The sequence below is a fragment of the Suricata suricatta genome, chromosome 7, assembly GCF_006229205.1.
Source record: "Suricata suricatta isolate VVHF042 chromosome 7, meerkat_22Aug2017_6uvM2_HiC, whole genome shotgun sequence".
NCBI lineage: Eukaryota > Metazoa > Chordata > Mammalia > Carnivora > Herpestidae > Suricata > Suricata suricatta.
This window is the reverse complement of record NC_043706.1, coordinates 73,586,791-73,614,029: the sequence shown is the minus strand read 5'-3', so window position 1 is coordinate 73,614,029 and position 27,239 is coordinate 73,586,791. Positions and strand designations below refer to the sequence as shown.

Here is a 27,239-nt window from a genome sequence, read left to right as displayed (position 1 = left end):
GGTCATAAGGGAGTTCTATGGATAGTTTTTTGAGGAACCTCCACACTGTTTTCCAGAGCGGCTGCACCAGTTTACATTGCCACCAACAGTGTAAGAGGGTGCCCGTCTCTCCACACCCTCGCCAGCATCTATAGTCTCTTACAGTAGCCTTTTTAAAGTTGAGGATAATAAGTCACAGAGAGATGAAACACTTTCTTCAGTTTAGCCAGGTATGTCTGGCTATCTATCCTTGATGGTTGAAGATTATATGTATTTTTTATCTCTTTTGAATGAAAAAGCACACTATCTGAAACCTTGGGCAAAACGCTTGTTTCTCCTGTGGTTTAATTTCTCGTTTTACATAAGAAGAAATGATGTAATAATCCACTCTCCAAAGCTTACAAAACAGGTTCCTGAGAAATTGCCATATAGTGACATGGTGGTTGGTGATGCAGGCCTGGGAGCAGGCCTTCCTTGAGAACAGAGGGAAAGCTGAAAGTCCACACCCCACCCCTATAATGATTGACAGACAAATGGTAGAGGAAGTGGTAGGTAGTAACTGGAGCTGGAGGGACAATTCTATGGGGAGCTGAGCTTCCTCCACTCCCACTTAAGAGTAGCAAGTTGACATGTAGGACATACTGATATTAGTATGCCTGAGGTTTCCCCTTCCCTTTTCAGAATAAAGAACATAGGTCCCAAGGGCACCCTGCATCAGCCAATATCCATCTGATCCTTTCCATGTGCCTAGCACTATATATCAAGCTATTATATCTCATTTAATTAATACCATAACCCTACGAAGGGGTTTGTTATCTCTGTTTTACAGGAGGGGCAACTGAGGATTTGAGAGTGTAAGTGTCTTGCTCACAGCTGGTAGGTAAAGAAATAACCTTGCTTTTAATTACAAACACATTTGTATCATTTCCATAGATTTCTGTGTGTTTTTACAAAATTGTGTACTCTGAATTTCCTTTAGCTGGGAGGCTGTCAGGTTGAGAAGCATTAAAATAGGTCATGGGGGACCTGACTCAGTTGGTGGAGCATATGACTGTTGATCCTGAGGTTGTGAATTCCAGTCCCACATTGAGGATGGAAATTACTTAAAAAAATAAAATCTTTAAAATAGATCATGAATGCTCTGAGAAATTTAATCCCATTTTCATTAGAATTACTAATATAAAGTTAAACTGATCTTAGAGTCTCACCTCTTTAACCCCCAAACAGGTCCACAAAGAGTTATCTTTCCATTATCTATCAATTCAGGCCTTAAAAAGAGTTTGATAAATTATATTTTGTCATGATGTATAATCTCTTAGATTCTGTTTGATAGGAATTTTTATGCCTATATTCATAAAAGATATTAGTATATAGTTTTCTTGTCATGTTTTTGTCTGGTTGATATAGCAAGGTAATGTTGGCCTTATAGATTGAACTGGGAAATTTTCATACTTCTACTTCTTAGAAGAATTTGTGAAGAATTAGTGTTAATTTCTATTTAAATATTTGGGAGAATTCATTAGTGAAGCCATCTGAGTCTGGGCTTTTCTTTGTGGGAAGATTTTTGTTTATTAATTCAATCTCTTTACTTCCTATAGGTCTATTCAGATTTTCTTTTCTTTTCTTTTTTTTTTTTTTTTCTTGAGTCAGTTTCAGTAGCTTGTACCTTTTTGGGATATGTCTATTTCACCTAGGTTATCTAATTTGTTGTTATATAATTGTTCATAGTATTCTTTTATGATCCTTTGTATAAGGTTGATAGTAATGTCATTTCTTTCAGTTCAGATTTAAGGAACTAATTTCAGTTTTTCATTTGTATTTTTTTGATCAGTCTAACTAATGGTTCATCATCTTTTGGATCTTTTAGAAGAACTTAGAAGATTTTTTTCTATTAGTTTTTTATTTTCTATTTCACTTATTTCCACTCTTCATTATTTTCTTCTTTAGGTGTGCTTTAGTCTTCGTTTGCATTTCTTTTTCTAGCTCTTTAAGTTAAAAGATTAAGTTACTGATTTAACACAGGCATGCACAGCTATAAATTAACCTGTATATACTGCCTTCACTATATCTCATTTTTACTGTTTCATGTCCATTAGTTTTAACATACTTTATAATTTATCTTATGATTTTTTCTTTGACCTATTGGTTATATAGGAGTATGATGCTTAATTTCCATGTATTTATGAATTTCCCTTATTTATTTATTGACTCCTAATTTTATTCCATTGTGGTTGGAGGACATACTTTGTATGATTGAAATCTTTGTGAATTTATGGAGGCTTGTTTTGTCAACTAGCATATGATCTGGAGAATGTTCTGTGTGTATCTGAAAAGAATGTATATTCTGTTGGGCGCCTCAGTGGCTTAGTCAGTTAAGCATCTGACTATTGGTTTTGGTTCAGATCATAATCTCATGGTTCGTGAGTTTGAGCCCCACATCAGGCACTGCACTGATGGTACGAAGCCTGCTTGGGATTCTCACCTCCCCCCAACCCCAACCTCACTTGCTCTCTCTCTAAAAATAAATAAAACTTTAAAAAAAATGTACATTCTTTTGTAGTTGGGTGGAGTGTTATTTAAATGTCTGTTATAAACTCTCCTCTCCTATGCCCTTTACAGGGTAAGAAATTCCCTTTACACCAAGAAGGGGTAGGCCAGGCTTTAGGGGAACAATGTTACTTCTACGTCAGTAGTTCAGGAATTATACAGGATAGTCTAGCTGTGGTTCGTGGCCACCACAAGAGAGGACAAAAATGAGGAGTCAAACCAAAATTGGTAAATACTATTTATTCTGTTAATGGTCTTAAGAGCATGTAGCCTTAAACCAGAACAATGGTAACATAGCTGACCCAGGATTGGGTCAGTTACAAGACAGAGGGGGGAATGTAAGGATGCAGGTCTGAACCAAACTGACTCTAATCATTAGACAATAGAAGGGCACACATTGCCCAAGACATGAGGGACCACCCTTGTAATACCCTTAACATTCCTAAGGGCAGGCCTAGAAATAGAAGCTATAGGTAATCACTTATTGCTTAAGGCTAGTTACACCCTACGTGAGGGTCTTGGGTCCTGGGTCTACTCTGTGATTGGTTAACACTCCAAATGTTGTAATTGGATAAACCTGCTGTCAATAATATTGTATAATAATGATTAGATCACTGTACCTATGTCACCATTTCCTGTAACTCCCCCTTCCCAAACTCATAAAAGCCCTACTCCACCTTTGTTCGGGGCTCTTAGCATGAATCCACTGCACCGGTAAAGTCTGTGAGCCCGAGCTTAGGCTTGGCCAGCCTAAACTCATAATAAAGCCCTTTGCTTTTGCATACGTGAAAAAAAATGTCTGGTATGTCTAGTTGGTTTATGGTGTTTTGAGGTCTTCTATTTCCTTTTTGATTTTCTGCCTCATTGTGCTATCCATTTTTGAAGTCTATAGTTGTTATTGTTGAATTGACCATTTCTTCTTGCAGTTTTGTAACTTTTTACTTCGTGAATTTTTAGGTTTTGTTATATGCATACATGTTTATAACTGTCATTTATTTCTGATAAATTTACCTTTTTATCATTATAAAATGTGCTTATGCCTTAATGTCTATTTTGCCTGTTATTAGTATAACCACTCCAGGTTTTTGGATACTCCATACTCTATGCATATATCTCTTTTCTCATCCTTTTATTTTCAACTTATTTTTGTCTTTCAATCTAAACTTTGTTTCCTGTAAGTGGCATATTGTTGGATCATGGTTTTTTTTCTTCTATTCTTCCAAATCCTGCCTTTATATTTAATCTAATAACTGATTTGGTAGGATTCATTTTGCTCTTTGTTTTTCATATTGTATCTTTTCCCTCTGTACTTCCATTACTACCTTCATTTTTGTTATTTTAACTTTTTAAAAATTATTATTTTAGAAAGAGAGAGTGTGTGTGAGTTGGGGGAAGGGGCAGAGGGAGAGAGAGAGAGAGAGAGAGAGAGAGAGAGAGAGAGAGAGAGAATCTGAAGCAGGCTCCATGCTCAGCATGGAGGCCTGACACAGGACACAATCTCATGACCCTGGGATCATCACCTAAGCTGAAATTGAGAGCTGGATGCTCAACTGACTGAGCCACCCAGGCACCCCTTTGCCATTTTCTAGTGTACATTTTAATGTTTCTTCATTTTTAAATTCTATTTTTGAGTTATTTTCTGTCAGTTCAGAGCCAGACACAGGGCTTGATTTCATGAACCATGAGATCATGACCTGAGCCAAAATCAAGAGTCAAACACCTACCCAGTTGAGCTACCTACGCACCCCATGTTTTTGTCTTTTAATAGTTTGATGTGTCAAATGTGTATCTACTTGAAGTTTCTTGAGCTTTTTGGAGTGTAGATTTTTGATTTTCATCAAATTTGGGAAATTTGTCCCTTATTTCTTCAAATAGTCTTTTTTCTCTCTCTTTCTTTTAGTTTTTTAGTTCTATGAATATATTTATAATAGCTGATTTAAAGTTTCTGTCTAATAAGTCCAACATTTGAACCCCATCAGGGACAGTTTCCATTAGCTGCTTTTTTGCCATCTTGGTATGGACCATACATCCTATTTATTTGCATGTCTTACAAACTTTTAAACAAATATTGGACATTTAAAATAATATAATATGGTAACTCTGAAAATGAGACCATCCCTCCTACCAACCAGGGTTTGTTGTTGTTATTTGTGGTTGTGGTGGTGATTGTTGTTGCTATTTATTTTCTGAACTAATTCTATAAAAACTTTCCTGAACTAATTCTGTAAAGTCTATATTGTCTGTTGTATATAGCCACTGAAGTTTTTGCTCAGTTAATGATCAGCTAATGATTGGATAGAAATATCCTTAAATGCCTTGAACTGGACAGTCTCCCAGCCTTTGCTCAGAGTTTTTCTATGTATGTTGGGGCATATTTTCAGCATTCTGATGGGCAGTTTTTACAACTCTTCCTTAGCCTTCATTTTCTGTTTGTACAGAATCTCAAGGCTAGCCAGAAATGAAAAAATTGGGACCTTCCTAGATCTTTCCTGGCATATTCACATCTCTGTGTGTATGCCTGGCTTTTTAGATTCCCAGGAATATGTTGACATTTTCAAAGGCCCTAAGGACTCCGTACTCACTAACTTCTCCTTTAAAATTCTTTTGGCGAACCTCTTATTTGCCCAACTATTATTGCTATCTTAAATAGCTGTGATGTTAAATAATTGCCATGCAATTTTTTTTTTTTTTTTTTTTTTGACAAGCACTGTTGGGAAAAGGCAGTTCCACTCAGCAAGTGCTGAGTTAGGTCAAAAAAGAAGCCTTGTTAGTAGGGATTTTCAGGAAGCTGCCACACAGGTCATATGGTGGCAATTCTTCAGGAATGTAGGTTCTTGGGGAGTGCTAAACCTGTTCTGCCATTCCAGTGACCTCTAGGCTACTGGTGTAACAGCTGCTCTGATTGCAAAACTGTTGGGTCTCAAGACTACTATGGGGATGGGAATAGGGCAAATTAAAGACTCCACAATGCTTTTAAAAAAAAATAGCCATTCAGACTTTTTTTCTTGAAAAAAGAAGAAAAATTGGATTGTTATAAGCCTTTGATTAATTTCCAGAATTCTGAAAAAAGCCGATTTTGACAAATTTTATTGGTGCTCTTATTATTTTTATAGGGAAGTATATTTGGGGAGGTCGTTTCTGCCATCTTGGAAGTGCTTTTCAAGATTTTTTTTTTTTTTTGCAACGAAGATAATTATACTGAAAGTTGTCCAACAGAGAAAGAGAAATTTCCTGCTTCCTTATGACATCATCCCCATACCCCATGTCTTTTTTATTTTGTTCATGATAGTTATCTTTGGAAAAAATAGTGATTTTTTGACACTTCATTCAATCCTGTAATTGTTTTAAGGAAATTTAACTTTTTAATGTTTATTTTATTTTTGTGAGAGAGAGATAGAACATTCATGGGTGAGGGACAGAGAGAGAGAGGGAGGGAGATACAGAATCGGAAGCAGGCTCCAGGCTTGGAGCTGTCAGCACAGAGCCTGACATGGAGCTTGAACCCATGGAAAGTGAGATCATGACATGAACTGAAGTCAGATGCCCAACCGACTGTGCCACCCAGGTGTCCCTCAATCCTGTAACACTTAAAGAGAAAGGGTCTTGAATTGTAAATGTTCTCTAAGGTGTGATAACTAAGGATTTTAATAATGTTTTCATTACTTCAGTTTGGATTTTAGAGCATTATTGTGTTTCACCCAATTTTCTTAAAAACTTTAAAATCTAACTCCCCCTGCCTGAGTTTATTAATATGTAACCATTGCACAGAGCAAATTAATACACGTATCACTTGCTTTGATGAATAGATATCACAGCAAAATTGATAAAGAGGAATTTCAGAATAATGAATTCCCATCAACTTCTTTTTAATCATTAGATGTATGTTTTTTTTCTAAGTTTATTTATATTGAAAGAGAGAGAGAGAGGGCAAGGGAAGGGCAGAGAGAGGGAGAGAATCCCAAGTAGCTTCTGTGCTACCAGTGCAGAGCCCTACATAGGCCTCAAACTCACGGACTGTGAGATCATGGCAGAGATCAAGAGTTGGACACTCAACTGACTGAGCCACCAAGGTGCCCCTAGATTTATGTTTTAATTGAAAAAAAATCTAACCTAAAAACTCATTATGAAGGACCAGTCAAGATGTTTGCCAAGTCTTTTAGATAAACATTAGAATATTGTAAATATTTTTATGATTCTTAATTAACATGTTATCATTTTTCAGCTTTGAGCCATCTGCTGAGTTCATGCCTCTTCTCTCTTTTTCAAATTTCTAGCCTAATTGTCTAAGATTTAGAGAATTTCCCTATATTACACACTCAGATCTGACAGTGTAACCTTTGGGCCTTGTCTTACTCCTCTTTATCTTCTCAACTGAACCAAACATTTTATATATATATATATGTATATATATATATATATATATGTATATATATATATATATATATATACATATATATATTTAATGTTTTATTTATTATTTTTGAGACAGAGAGAGACAGAGCATGAGCGGGGGAGGGGTAGAAAGAGGGAGACACAGAATTGGAAGCAGACTCCAGGCTCTGAGCTGTCAGCACAGCACGACGCGGGGCTCAAACCTACGAGCGTGAGATCATGACCTGAGCCCAAGTCAGAGGCTCAACCGACTGAGCCACCCAGGCACCCCTAAACCAAACATGTTTCATATTTTTATGTAGTTAAGTTTATCTATTTTCAATTTTGATCTCTGGGTTTCATGTTGTACTTAAGCAAAATGAAGTTTTTTTTCGTGTATTTTCTTGCAGAGTCTTCATTGTTTCATTTTATTTTTTATTTTTATTTTTTTAGAAAGAAAAGCTTTTTTTTTTCCATTGGCATTTCCACAATTTATTTTTTAACATATGCAATTATTTTCCATCATATACAATACAGTAGTTACAGTGACACTCCAAACAGAAAAGCAAAGTAAAAAAATCAAAACACCAACTTCTATTTCATGTAATTTGACTTATACAGAAATTAGAAGGTTAAGTACCAACTAGTTAATCACCTAATTTCACAGCTATCTGAAGTGGCAATGTTATATAGCAGCTTATCTCTGATACATTCAAGATAAATGATACAATTTATTACTTGCCCATAAGCTACAACACAGCCTGCTTAATACCTTTCCTTTCCTTTATTATTTTCTTTACTTTCTTTTTTTTCCTCTTCTTTTTTTGGTGGTAGGGGTGGTTATGTTTAAATGAAGTTGCTTTTACAACACCAAAGACTTAATCATCCATTTCCTACATAAAAGGTAGCTACTATTTTGCATGGACCTCAAGTCATTGTTTCATTTTAAATAGTTGATCCAACTAGAATTTATTTTGGTCTAAAGAGTGAAGTAGGGATTAACTTTTGTTATTTTCCCAAAAGGTTTGCCAGGTGACTCAGTTCTATCATTGAATAGTTTTATTTTTTCTCAATGTATAGATAATGCAACTTTTTACAAAAGAAATTTTTAATGTACTTTAGCCTTGACTATGTTTCATTTATCAGCTTGTCTATTTTGACAGAGATAACAATTATTATTGCTATAAAATCTGGTAGAACTCCTAGTTTACTGTCAAGTGGATCCAGGTTTTGTGTAACCTAATGTTGATACAGTTTAAGAAAAAGAATACAAACTCACAAAAAATTAGTACAAAAAAGAATATTGATTTAGAAAGAGAAAAAATCATCATGAATCACAGAATTTTGAAAAATGATTAACTACTGTTGCTGCTCACCTTTCTATAATAATTTCCCCCTACTTCTTGGCTATCTACTTTTTGATTGATTGTCTTTTCATATCAAATAATTTTATAATATAATTCTCTATGTAGAGAAAGGAAAAATAATTCATTCTTTTTTCTATCATTTGTTTTTTATAATTGAAACATTTTTATAATTGAAGTTTATAACTTATAATTGAAATAAATTTCTTTCATCTTTACACCTTATCATTAGTAATGTCATGTAAATTGGGAGAAACTTCAAGTTTGGCTTCCCAATTTCTATAAACCTCCACAAAATTTCCTTAATATATGAATTGTAAAATCTCAGGCATTTAGTGTTTTTTTCCCATGACTAATATTATGTATTTATTGAAATGATGGAATTCATTAACAGATAGGCTATTGATATCACTGTCACATTGTACTTTTATGTTGTGAATCAGAGAGAGTTGGCAAAATAGTAAAATATTTTTAGAAGCTATTCACATACTGAAATGGAAAGCCTATACTTTATACCCTGACGTGACTAAATACCACATAAATATATCAGATTACATCTAAACTAAATGAATCTTCCAGTCAACTAACTCTTAGCTGGTTCTCAAAATTCCCATGTCTCCAGTACTATCCACCACAAAGGAAAGTATGATGAAGAGGGAGCTGGAATGAAAAGAGACAGAGATCTTGGGGCTCCTGGGTGGCTTAGTCAGTTAAGTGCCTGACTCTGAATCGTGGCTCAGGTCATGATCTCACAGTTCTTGAGATCCAGGCCTGCATCAGGCTCTGTGCTGACAGCAGGGAGACTGCTTGAGACTCTCTCTCTCCCTGTTTCTCTGCCACCCTCCTCCACTTGCTCATGTGCTTTCTCTTTCTCTTTCTCAAAATAAATAAATAAATAAACATTAAAAAAAAGAGAGATAGATGTCTTAACCAATTGCAGTTAAAATATGTACATGTGAAAATTTTGATTCTTATATTTTTAATAGTTTATTGTCAAATTGGTTACATGTGAAATTTTAACAAAAACATATGATCATATAAATACATTGCTAGACCTCTCCCAGGGCCTTGAAAGTGATCCATGCAGGTGGGGAACCCTGAGGTTTAAGCTTTATTGGCTTTATAGTAAATCCATCTCCATACATTACTCTTGTTTTCAATTAATCTCTGGGCTGTTTTCATTTGTTTATTTTTTCCAAAGAGCTTAAGAATAATTTTATCCAGTTCACAAAAATCTTACTTGGTATTTGGTTAGCGTATCAGTCAAAGGAGAGAAACCACACAGTGATTTGAATTGGTAAAGTTTAATATAAACAATTATTAATTTCAACAGAGGATTAGAACAACAAGGAATTGACCAGTAAGACTGAACAAAATTCTAAGGAATATAGAAATGGCAGATATAAGGAACAGCCGTCACTCCTGCACTAAGTTAGGTATCCGAAGAGCACCCAAGCTGGGATGCAGATGTTGGTGGGGACTGGCTTACTGGATGGTAGAGAAGTTGCTTGGATGCTGAGCTGCTGGGACTTGCTGGGAGTATGCCCCACAAGGTGCCAGGAAGAGCTTTTCATTGGAAGGTGAACAAAATCTCCTAAGGGCAGTGGCACTAGGAATCTTCTGGTGGCTGTGCACTGAAGGAGCTAGGTTTTGTTTTTTGTTCTTCTTTTTCTTTTTAAAATAGTTTATTGTCAAATTGGTTTCCATATAACACCCAGTGCTCTTCCCCACGAGTGCGCTCCGATATCACCACCTCTCTTCCCCCTCCCCCTTCAACCCTCAGTTTGTTTTCAGTATTCAGTAGTCTCTCAGGTTTTGCGTCCCTCTCTCCCCCCAACTCTCTTTCCCCCTTCCCCTCCCCATGGTCCTCCATTAGGTTTCTCCTGTTTTCCTGTTAGACCTATGAGTGCAAACATATGGTTTCTGTCCTTCTCTGCCTAACTTATTTCGCTTAGCCTGACACCCTCGAGGTCCATCCACTTTGCTACAAATGGCCAGATTTCATTCTTTCTCATTGCCATGTAGTACTCCATTATATATATATATACACCACATCTTCTTGATCCACTCATCAGGTGATGGACATTTAGGCTCTTTCCAAGATTTGGCTATTGTTGACAGTGCTGCTATAAACACTGGGGTACCTGTGCCCCTATGGAGCTAGGTTTGGGAGAAGCTGTATACACGCAGGAGTCTGGAGAGTAAGCACAAGGGAACCAGGAGGCAAAACCTCTTTTCCTCATACAGTCTCCCTTTGACAGAGTACACTTTACTGTTTTGCTGGCAAAGGAAAAATAAAATTTAAAGGGCCCAGATCCATTTTTTGTAGAGTAGCCAAGGAATAATGAATTTGGACAAGAGATAATTAATTGCTATCTGATAATTGGTAATGTATTGGATTTATACATTCATTTAGGGAAAACATTTTTATCTGAGAAAAAGGTATGATGTTTCATTTGCTCAAGATTTTTCTTAGTAGATTTTTCTAGTTTAAAAAATACATTAGCATTAAAAGCTTATATTTTCTCAAGTATTATGCCCATTTTGTTGTTTCTACTGGGAAGGAGATATTTTTCCATTATATTTTTTGATTGTCGTTCAAGCTGTTGATTTTTGTATCTTAATTTTGCATTGACAATCTTATTAGTTATCTTAGTATCCCTATTTTTCCCCCAGTTGATTCTCTTGGTTTTCCATACATAAAATATTATTATCTGAAACTAATGAAAAGTTTTTGGGTATTTTCCAGATTTCTAGGAGATTTATATAATTTTAAGATGCTTATGTTAATAACATCTACACAGATATAATCTAAGAGGGTTTTCTATTACTTATTGGACAATATTTCCCATGTAATTTAATATACCAAATATTAAGTCTAATTAGTTTAATTTCTTATACACAGAAATTTTTTTTTCTCTGAAATGTGATATGGGTCTGCTGGCAATTTTCAGTTAGACTGTGGTCAAAACACCTTTTTGTTTTGTTTTGTTTTGGATAGTCTTTGTTTTTCTTTTTTAGTTCCTATTTAAAACACAAGTCGTTAACATACAGTGTAATACTACTTTCAGGTGTACCATTTAGTGGTCGACACATACAACACCTGGTGCTCATCACCAGTGCATTCTTTAATCCCCATCCCCTGTTTCCCCCATCCCCTGCCCACCTCCCCTCTGGTAACCATCAGTTTGTTCTTTATAGTTAAGAGTCTGTTTCTTGGTTTGTATCTCTTTTTCCCCATGATTGTTTTGTTTCTTAAATTCTATCTATGAATGAAATAATATGGTATTGGCACAGCTTCTATATCTTAGCAGTTGGAGTCAAGTTTGAAAGCCTTTCTTCCCTTGCCCCTTCTTCTTTGAATTCCTCTTTGACAATTGATTTGCTTTCTCATGTATATACCTCACTTCAGTTTCTGAAAGGAGAAGAAAGCTAAAAGGCCAAGCACTCCCACATTTTACCATAGGTTCATAGCCCTTTTTCCTATGCTCATTCCCCCCAGAGTGTGTGCTTAAGGACACATGCAACTACCAGCACAGTTGAACTTGTTTAGATTAATCTCTATCAATAAGAAAACCCTAACTACCTAGTTTAATATTTGCACTTGATGATACCCTGTGTCTGAGGTCAACAGGAAAATAGAAATCTCTTCTAATGGCCTCCCCCCTCTTTAAATCACACCAACATCATAATTAAGAAAGCGTTTCTGGTGACAAGGTCTGTTAGAGGTAAATCTTAGATCCATGTGAATGCCTAGTGTAATGGCAAGCCTCAAAAAAAAAAGTTAACTTTCTCACTCTTGTGCAGTTTCTGAGTTCTCTCCTTTGTGTGAGTTTGCATTCTGCATTGACCAGATGATTGGAAATCCCTACCTGGAATATGAAGCAATTTTGTACCTCAGTGTCAGATAGATCATTCTATGTTTAGAGGACCTTATCTCTTGCTGGGGATTGATTTTTAAATTGCCCATAAGTGAATAACAAAGTAAAACTTTTTTAATCAATTTTAATTGGTAAATATGATCAAATTTGTCTCACAAAGTCAGTGTCATTTTTTTCTTTTGGTGCTCAGTGCTGCTTTGTTCATGGCAACAGTTAACTAAGGGGCGAAGCTTCAGTGTTGGTGAGCAGGGACTCTGCTGACCTAGTATGATTTTAGGGCCCAAGGACTCAGAATTTTCTAGATAGCCTGGAAGGGAAGGTGCTGTTCCCATAGGCCTCTGTGTTTCTCCTTGCTTATCTTGCTTTTTCCCCTTTTGAGTTCTTGTGAATGAATTATTGTTTGTCCTTCGTGCTCTCCTCCCTGTTTAGACTCGTTTCCTCCCTGTTTGCTGAATAATGTTTCACATTTTCCTGAGTTCGTTGCCTGGCTGACTGGCCAGGAACCTCGGCAGCAGAAAGCACCAAAACAGCCTTGTCACTAAAAGTCTTAAAAACATAACATGACGGGGCCTGAGGTTTTAAAGCTGAGTGCATAGACTGCACAAATTCTTGTTGCCATGGATGTGGAGCTTCAGTTGTTTTTCTGATTTTGTGTGTGTGTGTGTGTGTGTGTGTGTGTGTGTGTTTGTGAGTAGAATCTGTGTTTCATGCTCTTTTTTGTTTGTTTTGTTTTTAAAAATTTTAATGTTTGTTTATTTTTGAGAGAGAGAGAGAGAGAGAGAGAGAGAGAAAGAGAGAGAGACAGAGTGCAAGTGAGGGGAGGGGCAGAGAGAGAGGGAGACAGAATCCGAAGCAGGCTGTAGGCTCCAAGCTGTCAGCACAATGACTTGGAGCTTGAACCCACAAACTGTAAGATCATGACCTGAGCCAAAGTCAGACACTCAACTGATTGAGCCACCCAAATGCCTCTGCTCTTTTTTTTTTTCATGTTTATTTACTTTGAGAGAGAGAGAGCACCAGTGAACAAGCAGGGGAGGGGCAGAGGGAGAGAGAAAGAATCTTAAGCAGGCTCCACACCCAGCATGGAGCCTGACAAGGGGCTCAATCCCATGACCCTGGAATCATGACCTGAGCTGAAATTGAGTCAATCGCCTTAACCAACTTAGCCACCCAGGTGCCTGTTTTATGCTCTTTTTGCATTCATTTGTTCACTCATTCATTCTCACCTTCTGTCTTTTACAAGATTTCAAAATAATTTTTTTCTTTTTTAAACAAGTTTATTTTTTTAATGTTTAGTTTTGAGAGAGAGAGAGAGAGAGCGTGCGCGAGCAAGCAGGCAAGTGTGGGGGGTGGGCAAAGAGAGAGGGAGACAGAAAATCTGAAGCAGGGTCCAGACTCCTAGCCATCAGCACAGAGCTTGACATGAGACTCAAACCCACAAAACAGATCATGACCTGAACTGAAGTCAGAGGCTTACATGACTGAACCACCTAGGTGCCCCTAAATAATTCTTTTTCTATTACTCTTGCCATTAAAACTGATGGTCAGGTAGTCCACAGTGGTGCAGCTGTGTTGATTATCAAATATGGAAATGCTTCTGTACTCAATGGCAAATATGTGTTGCCACAGACCCAAGCTGAATGCTCCTGTGCTGCCAAGGGGTCCCTTAGACCTTCCCACAATCCAGCTCCTAGAGGGTTCAGATCTGGCACAGCTGGGGGGCAGAATCCTTTGGGATCCTATTTCAGTGTACCCTGTGTGCCCCCATTGTGGTTATTACATATTTTGGTTACCACCTTCTGAAAGTAACAGCCTCAAGCTAATTCAGCCACAAGAATTATGCAGGAAGCACAAGGAATCCCTGAAGAGTAAGAATAGATTCCACAAAGTCTTGGCACTAATGTTCACACACTTTTCTCACAAGGACAAACTCAGTGATAACTTAGATGGTCACGAAATGGACCCAGGTATCTTGCTGAAGTATGGGCTTCTGTCTAGAACAAGACTTGAATGACCTCCCATGTCCCTACCAAGCAAATGATATTTAAGAAGTAGGGAGGGGTGCCTGGATGACTCAGTCGGTTAAGCCTCCGACTTCGGCTCAGGTCAGATCTCACGTTCGTGGGTTCAAGCCCCGTGTTGGGCTCTGTGCTGACAGCTAGCTCAGGGCCTGCAGCCTGCTTCTGGTTCTGTGTCTCCTTCTCTCTCTGCCCCTCCCCCTCTCATGCTCTGTCTCTGTCTGTATTAAAAATAAATGTTAAAAAAAAAGGAAAAAAAAAGAAGTAGGGAAACATTGCAGATTCTCCCACAAAGTGCATAGTTATTAGTACATTACAGCAAACTGATGAAAGCTAACTAAGTAAAGAACCAGGTGCTACCTCAAGGCCTCTGTTTGCCAGTCCTGGGTTTAGACACGTGGCTGCAAGAAACAACTGAAAGTAGCATAAGCCTGTAATTTTTGGATTTTATCCTGAAACAGTGCTCATCTATGGCAACCAAAGGAAGCTGGGATGAAGTGACAAGGATGTGTGTGGGGTATCAGGATGTTTGAGAGGGAAGTGGTTTAATTTTGTGAATCAGCAGTTGAGCTTTGTAAGTACAATGATGACAATGAAGGGAGGATTTATTTTCTGGAATACACTGAAGTGGAAAAATCCTTAGTGTCCTGAAACTGATGAGGTGGCTGTGGCTATAGGTCACTCCAGAGGGACATATACTTCTAGCTGTGCTGGCTCTCTGGACTCTGGAATTCGGGTGCAGTGTCTCCAGTAGCCCAAGATGAGTCTTCTGAAGGTGGTTGTGGGGGAGAGCCTGGGAGTGAAGGGAGCAGAAGCTGAGAGAGGGGCACAAAGAACTGGTCACAGAGACTTCAGGAGATCCGGGAAGGATATCAGTGTGGCTTCCACAGTTACTTCTTGCAAGTTAGCAATTTCAGCAACTTACAAATTCAGTGACTTCTTGAATGAAGTTAACTTCATTCAAGGTAACTTCAATGTGCTTCAGTTTTCTCCTCTGTAAGATGGGAATTACAGTATTTCCCCCTGTATCTTTTCTTAGTAATTGTAAATTATATGGTTGGCCATGACAAGTGTCAGTAAGATGTTTTTTCCTAGGGACCCAGGTAACTAAGTAGCTCTTGGGCAGGGGAAACATCCAAGGGGGCTTGCAGCATGAGACCTCCTTCAATCCCACATGCCCTCTGACCAAATCTGGTTGGGTTTTGTACCTTAAAATTAAAAATAAAAGTTAAATCCCAGGAAAATTGAAAGAATAATAAACACCTATATACTGTCCTCTTAGATTTACCAGCTATTGGCATCTTGCCACACACACACACACACAAACACACACACTTTCCTTTGTAAACCATCTGAAAGTACTATGAAGGCATCATGACACTTTAATTGTATATAATTCTAAATAATACAATTCTTGTAAACAAAGATATTTATCACTTTTCTATTCAGTATCATTTTCATAGCTAAGGAAACATTAATTCAATATATCCAAAAGAGTCAAATAATATTTTCTAAATTGTTTCCAGCATGTCATTAGAGTTAAAGTCAATCCATTGCATTTGTCTGCTGTTTCTTTAGTAGACTTGAGTATAGAGCAGCCTCCCCTTCTCCCTCTTTCTTATGGAATCTTTCAAGCATCCAGGCCAGATGTCCTACAAAGCCCTCCATGGGTTCCTGTCACTGTTACTTTGTTGGGTTGTATGTCTGAGCCAGCCTTTCTAGTTCTGGTCTTATGAGTCATGGGGTTGGCTTTTGATATTGTAGATGGAGGATCTTGCTAGATATTTGGGGTAAGCACTTAGGGAACTAAGAGTACATCTTTGTACACATTTGAAGGCCTAGCTTCATTAATATGCCTCTGAAGGTTTCCAGGTTCATTCAGTCCCTACTTCCACCACCTTAACCTGTGTTTATCCCACTATCAGTCATACTTGATACACCATCACCTCTGGGACCAGTTCTAAAGCATGAAGCAGAAAAGACCAGGGGTGTCTGATTTATTGTATCTCTGCCTTGATGTAGAGGCACTCTTAAGGCACCAAAATAAAGTGGAGGTTGAATGCAGACTTGGAAGAAGAGTTGTTGTTTCTGTCTTGGGTATTTATGAAGAAATCTCACCCTCTAGTTTTCCTATAACAGATGTCCTGGCAGCTATTAAGTGGCCTAGTACTTTGAGTTGTGAAGTGTCAGGTGAGTGGAGTGGCAGAAAGTGGGTTATCATTGCCACAAGCCACTCCAGCATTTATACACCTCTTCTCTTTTCTCTATGGATCTGTAGTCATGGAGACAGAAGGGATCCTTTTGCATATGAGGAAAGGGAGGCCAAGAGAGAGGAAGTGGTTTGCCCAACTGCCACTCAGCTTGCTTCAGGCAGACCTGGGATGAAAGCCTGTCTCTTAAATCCAGTCCTGTGCTTTTCTGTGAGCTGCAATGGTGGAGTCATTAGGTTTTGTATTTAGATGCTTGATGAAATGGTTTTGAAATGGCGAGTGCTGGGGAAGAAGAGAACATGAGTGAGTCAGCATATGTGGGAGACTCTCAGAGTGATTAAAAATCAGAGCACAGTGTTCTACTGCCATGTCCTTGAATCTTGAGACATGGCAAATGTGGCATTCTCTATGAAAGGGCAGAATGCTTTGCTTTCTCTGGTCTGCCAAAACCATAGTTTTTTGACTTTCAGAGTTTGAACCAAGATATTATGTATGTGGGGGTAAGTAATTTCTTGGGTTTTCATAATGGATTGTTTGTCTTTTAAATTGCAAGCTGAATCACAATCTTTTTTATAGGCATTTTCCGTCTGAAGTAATTTTGCAAAACTCTCTCGCTTCTTCTTCCACAGGCATATAAATACCCTTTGTAATTACCAGGTGTCTGTCTTCACCTGTCTATTATAGAGAGAGTTTTCAGAAGTTCCAATTATATATACCAAATTTCAGATCCTGGCTTAGATTGTACTTTGATCTTAAAAATAGAATTTAAGGTAATTTTTCTGAAACAACTTGCAAATACTGCAGTGATTTTATCTTTTTGGATGTAAATTAACCCGTTCAACTAACTTTCCTTTTTTCATTTAAAAAATGTATTTTTAGTTTCCTACGGAGAGAAAGGAAAGAGAGAAGGAAAGAAGGCAACAAAACTTACCATCAGTCATCTACACTTAGTCCCTGTTCAGTTTTTGATCAATTGTCTAGGGTGTCTAGGATTTTTAAAGTTCCTTTCAATGTTTATGAAAATCTCCTCCAGAAATAGTAAAGGGAGAGAGACTCAGTAAGATGTATATCTGTATCAGTTAGATGTTTTGGCTGATGTAGCAGAAGCAAACAAAAAATAAACCCTTAGGCTGCTTTAAATAATAAAATTTACTAGTTCATATAACAAGAAATCTAAAAATGAGTTGGCCTGCAGGATGCGGTGATCTTGTGACCTGGTGAGGTCATTAGGGACCTAGGTTCTTTCCATCTTAGCCTCCTGCTAACAACAGTATCCACTTGTTCTGAGGCTGGGTATTCTTGGGATCAAAATATGCTTGTCAGTAGCAGTTGACATTTTAAGAGTCTTTGTTCAAGTTTAGTTTGAAAGAGAGATCTTTTCCTGTGGTTTTCTCTAGCACCTGGAAAATTTTCCAGAAGATTCCAGAACAAGTCTCCTCATATCATAGTAACTGGATTTGAATCATGTACCTGTTTTTGAACCAGTTCCTGTCATGAGGAGAAGGTCATGCTTAGATCTAGTATCTTTGGGTAGGTTCCCCAGGAGGCAAACTCTGAGTAGTTTATGGGAAGGAGGTTTATTGCAGAATGCCCTGTAATCAATGCTTGTTGAGGAGTGAACGAAGTGGGATTGGACAAAGAAAGGAGTTAAATGACAAACTCAGGTTCATCAGGAACTCTTGAGCTAAGTTTGCCCTTCATAGTTGTTCTTTCTTGCATTAAGACTGCCCAGCTTTGTGCTTTCATCTTGACCAGTCACTGGATGTGAGGTGACTGCAGGCTATCATGTGGCCGTGGGCAAAGTGTCTTTCTTTGGCTTGCTTTTCCAGGGCAATTCCTAGAGAAGGACTCAGCTGACAGCCATCAATGCCCAAACTCTTAGCTTCTGAGGAGATGGATGTTGCAGTCCTGAAGTCAGCAGGGAGTGGGGTGGGGGGGGTGAAGATTGGGGCAGCACAACACAGCTTACATTTCATTTCATTTCTTGACCTTTAGGATTCACATTCTTTGTATAATATGTTTTGGGAATATAGTTCCTCCAGGATTCTGATTAGTCTGTGTTCCTGGAACTAAAAAAAGGAAGGTTACCAGTCAGGATTAGTTGTTGCCCCTTTCAGGGTGGAAGGAGTTGAATAAAGTCAACTTGCCAACAACTGGCTGGTTAGTCTCTTGAAATGATGGTGCTTACTGCCTCTCATTTCATCGGCGGTAGCAGGAAGATAGAAAAGAATATCTGAATTTGAAGAACACCAATATACAAATTTGAGTTTACTGTATTCTTTCCCTGTGTTATCTTCAGCCTGATCTTAGCAGAGTCTAAATCCAAAAGTAAGCATTAAGGAACAGATAGACCAACTGGAAAATCTCTTTAGTTCTGCCTTGAATAGCAGAAAGAAGAACGCTTATAGTTCATAGACTGAGGGAATCACCCATTTTTTCCCTTCTTTTTCTTCATTCACTTTCATTCCAGGCTTCAGGCAATCTTGTGGTGGGGGAAGAGGGAGCAGCAGTAAGATAATGTGGAAAACAATTGGAGCCAACATTCTTAGGGAAGAGAACCTTCATTTTTCATTTGGTAGTGGAACAGGTCCACAAAGTAGGGCCAAATTCTTCTTCCTTCCTTTTTTTTCTTGTAAAAACCTTCTCTTTGTCCTATTGTCATTTAGACCCCAGATGTGACTCTGTTACAGAAATAAGTGTGTGTGTGTGTGTGTGTGTGTGTGTGTGTGTGTGTGTGTGTGTTTTCTGATGGACTGAAAAAGGAGCCTTGAGGAACCAGGACATACCAGGGAAATAGCAAAGAAGGAAGAGCTCAGGAGACGGATCCCATAAAGTTGTTTGTGACTATCTGGGCTAATAGTCAACCGTGCATGTTGGACATGCTCCTAATTAGCATTCCAAAGACTATGAGAACAGACCTAACAGATAGATCTCCTCCCAGCCCAATTAATCACTGGGTGATACACTCACAGGACAGATCTGAAAGCACTTAAAGCCTTTGAAAACTGAACTGACATTATAAACGTAGGACATACAAAGTAAGCTGAAACTTGATTTGAACCTAACCAGGTCAAATGCCTGCTTACACATCAAGATTCTCTCATAGGATCTGGGGTTTCTGAAAATATCCAGAATACAGCCCAAAATTACTCAACATATGAGAAACTCTGAAACTCTGAACTTGCTTGGGAAAAAATAATCAATATATGCCAAAGATAAGAAAACACAGATATTGGAATTATTTGATAAAGACTTTAAAACAAGTATTACAAAAATGCTCAAAGGTGAATACCTTTTGAAGTGAGGTTAAAATAGAAATAGAAGATATAAAGAAGAATAAAATGGAGATTTTAGAACTGAAAACCACAATAACCAAAATTAAAAATTCACTGGAAGGACTCAATAGCAGAATGAAGATGACAAAGGAAAGGGATAGTGAACTTGGTTTCAGCTTAATGGAAATTATCCAGTCTGAAAAACAGAGGAAAAAAGATGGAAAATGCAAAGAACAGACCTTCAGAGTACTATGGGACAACAAAATGTTCAATATTTGTGTCATAACACCCCAGAGGACAGAGAAAGAATGTGGTGCTGAAAAAAGGTTTGAAGAAATGATGGCTGGAAATTCCACATATTTAGAGAAAGACACATACTTACAAATTTAAGAAGTAGAGAAAACCCCAAATAGGATAAAATCAAAGAAATCAATGCTCAAACACGTTGTTGCACTTAAATTTCTGAAATATCAAACACAAAGAAGAATTCTTGAAATAGCTAGAGAGAAACAATCTGTTATCTGTAGAACAATGATTCAATGACAGTGATTTTCTTATCAAAAACCATAGAAGTCGAAAGGAAGTAGAACAACATTTTTCAAGTGCCAAAAGAAAAGAATTTTCAGCCCATAATTCTGTTTACAGCAAAAATATTTTTCAGAAATGCAAGTAAAATACAGGAATCCTCAGATGAAGAAAATCTAGCAAACTTGCTTTGAAAGATTTGCTTAAGGGAACTCTACAGATGAAAGGGGAATAATACAAGATACTTGGTATATCAAAATGAGAAAGAGCAATTGGTAAATATTTGGATAAATAGACTATTCTCTTCCTGAGTTCCTTAAACTATGTTTTATTGTTGAAAGCAAAAGTACAACATTGATGAAATGTTCAGCATATATAATTTTTAAGACACTTTCATTGAAGTGCAAAATACTCATTCTAGATTGTGAAAATTTAAGTATGCATTTTGTAATTTTTAGAGCAGCCACCAAAAAATTATATGAAGAGATAATATTATAATAATAGATACAGTTAAACCTTGGATTGCTAGTAACTTGTTCTGCCAGTATTCCACAAGTATTCTCCCCACAAAAAGGCAAGAAAAGCAAAACAAATAATGAGAAAAATAATAATAAAAAGTATTCACATGCCCCCTACCCCCTCAAAACAAGGTAAAAAAAAGACAAACAATGAGAAATAGTAAGAACAAGCAGAAAACAATAGTAAAATGCTAAACACAAATCTAAAATATTAATAATTTCACTAAATATAAGTTCTTTCAATACATCATTTAATAGAGATTGTTAGAATGGATGGGGTGCCTGGGTGGCTCAGTGGGTTAAGCATCGACTTCAGCTCAGGTCAGGATCTCATGGTTCTTGAGTTTAAGTCCCATGTCAGGTTCTGTGCTGACAGCTCAGAGCCTGGAGCCTGCTTTGAATTCTGTGTCTACTTTTCTGTCTCTGCCCCTCCCCCACTTGTGGTCTCTCTCTCTCTCTCTCTCTCTCTCTCTCTCTCTCTCTCAAAAATAAACATTAAAAAATGGATAAAAAACTCATGTCTTAATTGTATCTTTGATAATGATGATGATGATGATGATATAGGTAGATTAAAAGTTAACGGATGGGGAAAGATGTATCATGCAAAAACTAATACAAAGGAAGCTGGAATTGTTATATGTCAAAGTATACTTCCGAGGAAATAAAAGTACCAGGGATGGAAAGGGATATCACATATCGATTATATAAGGATAAAAGACCAATTCACCAAGAATTCTTAAAAGTTCTAAGTGTGTATGTATGTAACAACAAAAGCTTCAAAATACATGAAGCAAAAACTGACAGAACTAGAAAGAAAAACAGACAAAAATCTAATTATACTTGGAAAGATCAACACCCTCTTCTCAGTAATAGGTAGAACCAATAAACAAAAATCAGTAAGAATATGGAGTTGAAAAACTCTCTTAACCAACTGAATCTAACTGACATTTATAGAACACTTCATCCAACAGAGGAATATACATTCTTTTTAAGTGTACATAGAATATTGTCCAAGAGAGACCATATTCTTGGTCATAAATCAAATCTTGACAATTTTAAAAGGATTAAAATTCTCAGTGTGTTCTCCTAAAAAGCAAAATGGAGAGACATGTTTCATGAGTTGGAAGATTCAACATAACAAAGATTTCAGTTCTCTCCAAATTGATCTATAGATACTTTACTAAATAAAAAATATGAAGATAGAAATAAGCACATGAAAAAATGTTCAGCCTTGTTAGCCATTGGGAAATGCAAATTAAATCATGACAGCTACAGCTACACACATAGTAAAATAGCTAACCTAAATACTGATAATACCATGTGTTGACAAGGCTGTGGAGTAACTGGAAGTCTTACACATTAAAAGTGGAAAATGGGTGTGGCCCTTTCTTATAAAATTAAATATATGCTTATAACTCGACTGTACCCCTCCTGGGTATTTAGTCTAGAGAAATGAAGTTGTATACAAATATGCATAGCATATTTATTTGTAATTGCCAAGATCTACAAACAATTCAAATGTGCTTCGGTAAGGCAGTGGATAAACTGCAGTACATACATAGTATAGAATGCTACTCAGCAACAATAAGGAACAAATTTTTACTAGCAAGACTCATTTAAAAAAAGAGAGGATCCAAATAAACAAAATTATTCATGAAAGAGGAGAAATAACCACCAACACAATAGAAATACAATTATTGCAGAATATTATGAAAACCTATATGCCAACAAATTGGACAACTTAGAAGAAATGGATAATTACTGGAAACATATAACCTACTAAAACTAAAGAAGAAATAGAAAATTTAAACAGACCAATTACAAGCAATGAAATTGAATTGAATCAATAATCAAACCTCCCCCCTCCCAAAAAAAACCCCAAAAGTCCAGGATGAGATGGTTTCACAGGCAAATTCTACCAAACTTTTTTTTTTTTAAATAAGCTCTATGCCCAAACATGGGACTAGAATTCACATCCCTGAGATGAAGAGTCACATGCTCTACTGATTGAGCCAACCTGGCAACTCTCTACCAAATATTTGAAGAGTTGATACTGATTTCTCTCAAACTATTCTAAAAAATACAAGAAGAAGGAGAAGTTTCAAATTCATTTTATGAGGCCAGTATCAATCAGATACCAAAGCCAGATAAAGACACCGCAAAAAAGGAGAACTACAGGACAATATCTCTCATGAATACAGAAATCCTCAACTACATATTAGCATTCCAAATCCAACAATACATTAAAAAAATCATATGCCAACTACGTCTTAGCATACCAAATCCAACAATACATTAAAAAGTCATACACCAACGATCAAGTGGGATTTATTCCCAGGATGCAAGGGTGGTTCAAAATTTGCAAAAAAATCAACATGATTCATCACATAAATAAAAGAAAGGATCAAAAACCTATTATCATTTCAATAGATGTAGAAAAAGCATTTGACAAAGTATAACATCTATTCATGATAAAATCCCTCTATACAGGAGGTCTAGAGGAAATATTTATTTGTTCTACTATTTAATTTCTTTTTTTTTTTGCATAGTCAGTACTTAAGCAAAGATCATTATCATATCAAGGTTTACCTCTAAGTGTAACATTAATACTATAAAAATGAGAAATTTCATATTTTCTGGGATAGCACTTAGTATGTGAGAAAACGTTTACTGTTTGTAAACGAGATGTTCTGGACATTTTGCCATTTTCTCTAGCCTTAGATACTACAGAATGGTGAAAGCATTTGGATCTTCTGAGCATACTTTGTAGGATCTTATCAAATGAGGGTCCACTGGAAAAAAAATGAGGGTCCATTGAAGTAGAATTTGAAATTGGGATAGTTTATTTGTGTTTTGGAAGGCTAGTTGTTAGAGAGGATGGATCACGGTGGAGTCAAGTAGATGGACTCCTGAGTTTCCAGCTCATTGCATTGCTCCTGGATATAAGTTGTTGTCATGGCCCTAGCTGTGGCCCATGACTTGTCTACTTATGGACACTGAGGACTGAAGTGGGGCATGTGGCCACAGCATTCTATCAGCTCTTAGTCTTTTGCTTTTTTTAATTTTGTGCATATAACATTCTGATATTTAAAAAATGCCGTATGTCTTAGTTTGGGCTGCTGTAACAGAATAGCATAGATTGGTTGGGTTAAACGTATGTATTTCTTATAATTTTGTGGAGAATGGAAAGTCTGAGATCTGGCTGTCAGCATGGTCAGGTTTTGGTGAGAGTTCTCTTTTTGGTTTACAGTGCCTCCTTGCTCTATTTTCACATGGTGAAGAGAAGGAGAGGTAGCAAGCTCTATTTTTATAAAGGCACTAATTCTATCATGAGGAGTCCATCTACATGACCTAATTACCTCCCAAAGTCTCCATCTCTAAATATCATCACAGTGGAGGTAGGATTTCAACATACATATATGGGGGTGGGGAATAAATACTCAGTCCATAGCACCATATAAGAAATAGACCTTTGCCCTCTGATATCATAGGGACAGAGGTGATTTTGTTTTTTAATTCTTTGTTGCTATTTCAGCATTTTATTCTGGGCACTTTCATAACTCATTGCGTGATAGATATGGAAACACAACTTTATCTACCACGTCCTCTATTATCATGAACATTCTGGGTATGACTAATTTCACTTTAGAAGCAACAACATTCTCCGTGTGCTGGGATTGACCCTTTCTAACTTTGTTGCACAAGCTTTATTACTTGGTTTATTTGTCATTGCTGACATGGTGGTTTGAAAGCATATTTTTACATTGTTACCAGAGAATGACTTGCCTTGACAATTCAATTAGTTTTCTGAAACATAAACTGTGCCTGCCATTTTCTCATTCTCTACTAAATGCTGAGAAATATGTTAGGTAAATGCTGACAAGCTGGAGATTGTAGACATACAGATATAATTTCTCTGCCAGGACTCTGCCCATGGCCTTCTAGTCTCCTCAGTAGGGGCTGCTTCTATCCCAGGCATATGGACAGGGCAGGGGGTGGGGGTAAAATGTGGTATTTTAAGGATCTCAGTGTCAGTAAAACTCATGCTCAGTAATTTGATTCGGTTAATGAGTCAGAAATATTAGGAGGAAAGAAAAGATGCTATGACCCAAAGGAGTGTTAAAGGGATAGAGTCCCTGCATACAGAGATGTTCCTTTGCTTGACAGATCCAGAACCTAGATATTTTAAAAATACACTGTTTTTTTTTTTTAAGAGCAGTTTTAGGTTCATAGCCAAATTGAGCAGAAAGTACCAAGATTTCTCACATACCTCCTTGTTCTTGCACACGTATAACTCTCCCTCACCAGAGTGGTTCATTTGTTATAATCGATGAAACTACACCAACACATTTTTACCACTCCAAGTTCATAGATTACATTTGGGTTCATGCCTGGTGTGATACATTCTTAATGTTTGGACAAATGTATAATGTCATGTATCCATCATGATAGCATCATATAGAGTAGTTTCACTACCCTAAAAACCCTCTGGACATTTAAGTTTCTTTTATGCCTTTTTATGGCTTGATAGCTCATTTCTTTTTAGTGCTGAATAATATTCCACTGTCCGGATGTGTCACAGTTTACTTATTCACCCAGCTATTGAAGGAAATTTTGGTTGTTTCCAAGTTTTGGCAGTTCTGAATAAAGCTGCTATAAACAGCCATGTGCAGGTTTTTGTATGGACATGTTTTCAAGTCACTGAGTAAATACCAATGAGTGTGATTGCTGGATCATATAATGAGAATGTGTTTAGTTTTGTAAAAAATCACCAAAGTGTCTTCCACAGTGGCTGTATCATTTTGCATTCGCACCAGCATGGATGAGAATTTCTGTTTCTCTACATCTTCACCAACATTTGCTATTGTCAGCGTTCTGGATTCTGACCATTCTAATAGGTGTGTAGTGGTATCTTGTTGCTGTTTTGATTTGCCTTTTCCCAGTGACATATCAGGTGGAGCATCTTTTTATAAGCTTATTTTCCATGAGTATATATTCTTTGATATGGTGCTTTGATATGGGTCTTTGACCCATTTATATTTTTATTTTATTTGTAATTATTTTTGTTTTTCGAGGGAGGGAGGGATGGGAGAGAGAGAGAGATAGGGAGATTGCAAGTGAGCAAGGGGCAGGGGGTGGCGTGAGGAGAGAGAAGTGGGGTTCACCCAAAGCAGGGTTTGTGTTTTTACCCAAAACAGGGCTCAAGCTCACCTGAAGTGGGGCATGAGCTCACACAAAGTGGAACTTGAACTCATGAACTGTGAAATCATAACCTGAGCCAAAGTCAGATGCTTAATGATTGAGCCACCCAATCTCCTTGCTCCATTTTTACATAGGTTTCTTGTTTTCTTGTTGAGTTTTAAGAGTTCTTTGTATATTTTGTATAACAATCAGATATGTCTTTGGCAAATATTTTCTTTCAGTCTATGGCTCCTCTTTTTATTCTATTTAAAAGTATCTTATACAGAGCAGGAAATTTTAATTTTAAGGAAGCTCAGCTTATAAATTATTATTTTCATGGATCTCACCTTTGGTTTTGTATTTACAAAGTCATCACTAAACCCTACACATTGACTTTTACTCCTGTCTTACTTCTTGGTGTTTTATAGTTTTGTGTTTCACATTTAGGTTTGTGATGCTTAATTTTTATGTGGGAATCGCTTCTCAGCCTTTTGGCTAAGATCAAGTGTAGTATCTGTTCTTATCAGTTTAATTTTTATGTGGGGATGTAAAGTCTGTGTCTAGGTTTAATTTTTGCATGTGGTTGCCCGGTTGTTTCAGCATCATTTGTTGGAAACAGTACCTTTTTTTTTTCATTGTTTTGTCTTTGCACTTTTGCCAAAGAGCATAGACTATATGGGGTCTATTTATGGGTTCTCTATTTTGTTCCACTGATTTGTGTGTCTTTTTCTTCATTAAAAATACCACACTGTTATGATTACTGTAGCTTTGAACATTGTAGTAAGTTTTGAAGTTGGTTATCATCAAATCCTCCAATTTTCTTCTTCAATATTGTGTTGGCTGTTGTAAGTCTTTTGCCTCTCCTTACATACTCCAAAGTTAAATTGTTGATACAATATAACTTGCTGCGATTGCAGTGGGGATTATATTGGGTCTATAGATTAAGCTGGGAATAACATCTGGACAATATTGAATCTTCCTATTCATGAACATTTCTTTAGTTCTTTAATTTCATTCATCAGAGTTTTGTTATTTTCCTCATATAGATTTTGTATATATTTTGTTAGATTTATACATGCATATTTTGTTTATGGAGATGCGAATGAAAATGGTATTCTGTTTTTAATTTCAAATTCCACTTGTTCATTGTTGGTATGTTGTAAAGCAATTGGCTTTTTCCCTAAATATTTGTTTATTTATTTTTATAATAGTTTATTGTCAAGTTGGTTTTCATATAACACCCAGTACTACTCCCCACAAGTGGCTCCCTCCATGACCATCACCCTCTTCCTCCCCCCTTTCCCTTCAGCCCTCGGTTCGTTTTCAGTATTCAGTAGTCTCTCAGGTTTTGCGTCCCTCTCTCTCCCCAA

The 27,239-nt window shown here is 37.0% G+C and overlaps 1 long non-coding RNA gene and 1 pseudogene across 1 annotated transcript in view; both read left to right on the top strand.

The window, feature by feature from the left end:
* LOC115296349 overlaps window positions 1-27,239 on the top strand; it is a 475,474-nt gene that overhangs the window by 12,279 nt on the left and 435,956 nt on the right. The window lies entirely within an intron of this gene.
* Window positions 26,345-26,495, top strand: LOC115297363 (annotated as a pseudogene).